The sequence below is a fragment of the Accipiter gentilis genome, chromosome 34 (assembly GCF_929443795.1).
Source record: "Accipiter gentilis chromosome 34, bAccGen1.1, whole genome shotgun sequence".
In the NCBI taxonomy this organism is placed as follows: Eukaryota; Metazoa; Chordata; class Aves; order Accipitriformes; family Accipitridae; genus Astur; species Astur gentilis.
The window spans coordinates 2,891,542-2,897,700 of record NC_064913.1 but is presented as its reverse complement, the minus strand read 5'-3'; positions in this window follow the sequence as shown (position 1 = coordinate 2,897,700).

Here is a 6,159-nt window from a genome sequence, read left to right as displayed (position 1 = left end):
TCCCCCTCTTTATTAAAAAAAAAAAAAAAAATTTAAAAAAATGCAAATGGCAACTCTGGTGACCTAATTCAGGTCCCTCTGGGGAAGGGGGGGGGGTTGGAAGGGACAGCTTGCAAGGGGATTATCTAGCCTGGGAGATTTGCTCTGGGGAGGGCTAGTCCGGATTAATAGCGGGTATTGGGCAAGGTGCAATATTTTGGGGGGGTGGGGGGGGTGGGGGGGCCGCAACGCGCCCTTTGGGGGCGCGTTGCGGCCCCCCCCCGCCCCCCACCCCCCCTTAAACCAACATGGGATAGCGACCCCCAAAATCACGCTCAATACCCCCCACGTGCCAAAATCCGCGAGGGCTCTGTGTGCAGGCGTAGAGTCAGACCCGAAATTAAAAGCAATTAAATAGCTGGGAGGGAGGGAGCAGCTGCTCGTTTCACCTCGTTAACTGAGAAGGGAAATAATGAGAGTTATTCCACCTCAACATGACTTTTGGGGGGTGAGGGGTTAAGCGTTCTGCTCTGGCCAGCCCCAAATCCAACATCTGCACAGCGGGGGCAGAGCCAGCCTCTTTCACAAGTAAGCGAGATGAGAGCTGTCAAAGTGTTTTACGTCGGAATTGCCTTCACCAGGAAGGTATTGACCTTTGAAAAACTGCCCGAAGAAGTGCCCTCTTCAAAGGAGGGCTGCAGAAAAGCAGTCGCTCCAAGAAAACACACTTATTTTGCACATAAAATTTAGTTATTGCCCAGCGTCGCCCACCGTGGCAACACACCAGAACAAGCTCTTCGGTGCCCGAGTGCCATAAAACAATAGTTATATTTTTATTCTGTAATAGGCAATTAGGGAGAACAAAATATGACAGTTTTGGAGCCGACAGCTGAACCTGATGATACAGCAGACAAGAAGGTGCAGAAAGAATAGAAAAATAAATACGGGAACTGGCACATTCCTCTGGCCACCTTTTTCAATCACTTCCCCACTGCAGAGTGCGACATCAAACTTTTAAAAATTAAGTTGATCCATAGGTTTTCCAAATGGACTATTGAGCAACGTTTGGCAGGAAAGCTATTAAGAATCCACGCTGTGACAGGAATATAAATGGATGCAAATATCGTCCTTGGTTGCACCAGTACGCTACCACGCTGCCCTCAGGCCAGCTGCTCTGTAGTAGCCTTTCCTAATACCAAAGGGTTTCAGAAAAAGTATGCCAGCTCTAAGCCTGGGATTATTTTTATTTTTATTTTACTTAAACCTGCAATAGGTTTCTGTACTAGAAACCGAACTCATCTTGGTTAGTCCTTGGTTCTGTTCACGCATTCCCATCAGTCAGGCTCTGCTGCCAGCGCTTGCGGTGACAGCAGTCTCTCATGGTGGGGATGGCTGCGTCGAGCTTTTGTATTATAAAAAATGAATTTTTAATCAGATCGATTTGTTGTCTGCCACCTGAAGGGAAGTTCCAGCCCTGCTTTCCCAGTTCAGACGGGCTCCGACTTCTCATCTTACCTTCTGAACAGCTGGCGTTGAGTCTCCCTGCCCTCAGTACTCGGCTCAATTCCTTGCTGTCCCCCGTACATAAATGCTGTCAGCTGAAAATTAAAGGCAACAGCTCACAGGGTGGCACAGTAACCTTCAGAGTTAGTCCTCCTGCGTGCATCCAAGCCCTACATCACCAGCAGTCGGAGGAGGTGCTGAGGCTGTATTTTATCAGGGAACGGCGTTTAACATTCACCAGGTAACCTCAGCGGTTGTGAAGTTCCGCACAATAACTCAGTCAGGACTCAAAGTCTATTTGGATCAGTCGGAAGTGAAAAATGACCATCGATGCCCTATTTTTAAGAGAGTAAAGCCAGGTACGAGGGCCCCATTGCGAAGATTTTAGTTCTGCTGTCACCTGCTGAGGGCAGGAGCGGGGATGCTGGTTCCACCACCACGGGCTGCGTCAGGGCCGAGAAAGCCAGCGTACGAAGGTAAATGGAATTTTCAACAACAGGAAAAGAGGGTGCTGCCTGCTTTTTTCGGGCCCTTCCTTGCCCCGCGGCGAGGCTGCCTCCTCCTCGGTCACGTACGTCGAGGCTGGAGAGGCCGTGGCGGGGGTCCATGTCTCCTTGCCAAAATCTAGCGGTGGTCCTCGTGATGTCGATCGTGGAGCTGCCTCGCGCCGTCTTCTGCCAAAGTGCCAGCGACGAACCGCCTTTTTGAACAGCAAACGTACATATACGCAGCAAGAAAACGCCTTTTTGAAACCAATACTGCGAGAGCCACCAGAAAGTAAATTGGCCTTCAAAGGGAGGGAGAGCGTAGCCGGCTGGTAGAAACGCACCTGGGGCAGGGGAACAACCAAACCAGCCCTTTTGTCCAAAAAAAGGAGCTGTAGAGGAGGCTGAAGGGTTCCCGCAGAATTTCGTCGATGTGCTGGGCTGCCTGCCTTCCCTTCGCTCCTCGTCAGGAGGGTTTTACAGGTGATGCAGGATGGTGCAATGGTGAAAATGGGCCACTTCACTGGATTGTTCGTTAAACCAGACGGAGTTCAAAGAAGTGATTTGGCAGCAAATTATTTTGGCAGCTTCAGCAGGAAAATCCTGACGTATACCCACGTCCCATATTGGCACGTTAATACCGACAAGGGAATATGAAATGCAAATGATAAACTGAAGTCCAGGGAAATAACACGTGAGCTTGGTTAGCACTCCTAATACTGAAGTGGGTTGGATCAGTAATATTCAAAACTATTGTTCGATGTGCTTTAACATTCCTTTCAAATAAATAAACTTTAACTCCAACAGTAAAGTGGTTTTAAAAGGTAAACTTACTGAAGTAATTCAACTCACAATTTCAAAGTCAGCCAGCTGCATTTCCTCAAGCCTTTTAAACGTACTAGAAGCTTTCAGATTTGTGGAAATGAGAACATGCACACTTATCAGAGGAGAGAAATGAAAACAGCCACACCATTTTAATTCTCATACTATAGGAAAATAAAAGCATCAGCTGGCAATCCAGACTAACAGTTTAGCCCAACCTGCATTCTTTACCAGAATTCAACTAGCCCCATTTTTAGGCAGCAGCAAATGTTTGAGGAACACGATGAAAGGGTATGGTATTTGAAAACTAAGCACGCTCAGAAATTTTGCTTTAGTAGAAGCAATTGCTATATTTAGGATCTTAAATCAAAAGCACTGTCTAGCTACCTCATGCTTAGGATGACAACTGTGCATTCAGCAGCTCTTCCTGAGTGTGACAGATAGCAATCAAATTTTTTTTGTTTCAGTCAACAACCAGCCATGGAAGTACTTTCAATCAGAAGTTATGGGAAATTAATCATAATAAAAAAAATTAAAGTTATGTTCCTTTTAGGTGACAAATATCTTTAAAACAATGTCATTTAGAAACTGAACACCCTTCTTCAATAAGCCAGGGCCACTTGTGAGCCATGCGGGATCAAGCCGACTACCCCAAAGACCTCTACGCCTTCTAGCACTGCTTAGGTCACGGCAAAGAGAGTTTCTGGTCTCTTTACGGTCACCAAAAAGAGCCCCGCAGCATTCTGCAAACAATTTCACATCTGACTACAACACACAAGTTCTTACTTTGGGTACCTTCTCAATGTATTTTTTTCATGGAAACTGTAAAATGGAAACAGGAAAGTCCAAAAAATATTGGCTTAGGGATAATGAGGATTTCAGGCACGACGCGCAGCAAAGCGATAGGATTATGCATCTTTGTACCGCACAGATGTCACGTCCGTGACGGAGTGGTGTGGTCAGTCGTGAATCCCAACACACACGCAGCCGACGCGTTGTCGGAGGTCACAGGCATGTGCAAAGCCGTTTTACCCAACGTGACTACCTGCAGGCTTCCCTGGATTACTGGGGCCGTCAATTAGATTACTCAAGCCCACGAAGGTTCTCATGCACTTAAGTATTTGTGGCACCAGGTAGTAAGGCAGAGAAGTGCGTGGGGTTTTGGTTTTATTTTCATTTTTAAACACCCAGGTGGAGTGTCCTTACCTCCTTCCCCCATGACTCCCTGGTACCCTCAATTTTCCACAAGCAGGGTGGTTTAACTGTTAAAATAACGGCTGCAAGTGTTTTCTGCAATACTAGGGATAATCAAGTGGGTGAAAGCCATTTTAACCCTGGAAATCCAGGACAGTACATTTCCAGAGAAACTGGAGCTAACTACTCAATAAAGATTTATAAACACTATGCAATAAGAAGCAATAAACATGACAGTGTGTCAAAGAGGCCAGAAATCGGAATACCTTCCTTGTTTTCAAGAACACTGGGTTTACTACTCAGAACTTACCTTGCACGTTGTTGTACAACACTGTAATTACAGAGGGGAAAAAACCTACCTCAAATAAATATATTTTTAAAATTCCATTCTATTCTCTCCCCTTATCCATAGTGTTAGTGGAACGTAAAAACATATTAAATAAGCTTCAGTGTTGTTAGTGTCAGTGTTAAAAATCTCCAGGTCAATTTAGTTGCCAGTTTGCCACACGTGTAAATATGTAAATGAGGGCTGAGATTGTCTTCCTTTCAGAAAAAGAGGCAGTATGGGGTTTTTTCAATTTTTTTAATTAACGCGGTATCAGCTAGGAAGTGAGTCCAATTTTACACCTTGTTTTCTGTTTAGACCTGCTTCAGCCTAGAGTGCAACATGAAATTAAGTCACAGATTTTAAAGTCTCCATATATGCTTATTTAATCGACAAACAAGAGCCAGACTGTTCTTCCCCTTGGAAGAAGCAAAGCACCAGTTCCCTGCTCACAGATGAGAAGTTCGCTAAAATCAAGCATCTTGCATTTTTGAGTATCACGCAGTTGAATACAACTGTATAATCAAAGCAACTTCTTGGAGAACTTAGGTCCCCAATTTCAGCTTAAATGTTTTTAAAGTACCATAGGTATTTAGTAGTACAAGATACCACTTTTAATGTAACTTATCTTGCTCCCGTTAATCATGTCTGCTGTTCATTTCCATGAGATTGGCTATGCAGATGAAAAATGACATTTAAAAAACCCAAGCCCATAGAATAAGAAATAATCACATTTGATTTGAAGATGTAAACACCATTTCAGGAATCCTTAAAAAAAAAACAAACACAAAGATCACAGTGGACCTCTGACAGTAAAAAAATGTAACATTAATTGTGGAGTGAGAAAGATTCTTTTGAAAAGAATTCTTTTTAAAATTTATAGTCAAATATATGTTTGTATCTGCTCTAATTTGAGAAAAAGAAAAAGCTACCATCTTTTTCAGCTGTGTTAGCCATCATCTGGATTGTAACCATCCTCTTCTTTCAAGTTGAAAAAGCAGTTTGCTTTAATAATAAAAGAATTATAATCAATAGGCTTATATTTTTATGTCTACCATCTTAAAACAGGTATAAAAAAAAGTGTAGAAATTAAAATTGCTATACACCTGATACAGAACCACACCAATGCCATTAATGGTTCAATTTCCAAGCATAATTCAATACATACCAACAAGCTGGTTTTGCACTACATAGCAAAACAGGTCAAAACCTAAAAATAAACCCCCACAATTCACTGACATGCATTTCAACTCTTTTCTTGCTTTGGTAATTTCAGGTATTTTGAAATGGTTTCCATCACCAGAGGCAACTCAATGCAAAGTGGCAGTCACATCAAGATGAAGAAAACTATCCAAACGGTTCAGGTTTTTCTTCTTCCACCCTAGAGAACAGTTTTAATTTTCAGAACCAGTGTATACTCACGTGTGTTTGCATCTGGAAGTGCAAGTAGTAGTGATCATCAAATGAAATGTATTTCTGCTGTAAGTGGGAAAATACCAACCTGGAACTAAGCTATGATCACTTCTAAACCAAGGTTCTTCCAAGTGCTCCTTCTGTGATGAATTCTTGAAGCATCTTTCTGTCATTCAAAATGTTACCCACCCGCCTTCCTAAAAATGATTTGCTATTTGCTATTACAGAGAGGGGATCTGAAACCAAGGTTAACCAAACTTTTTGGCTGTGGAAAAGAATATAAAACTCTCTTATAAATTTACTTGTCAGCAGCAAAAAGACTCTTCAAGTGTCTTAACCACTGTACAGCTCGATACTTTTAATACTTCAACTTTTTTTTTCCATTTTTCATTGTTGAAGAAATAATTTCACAATCTCAAATCAAAGTCAACACTGCAG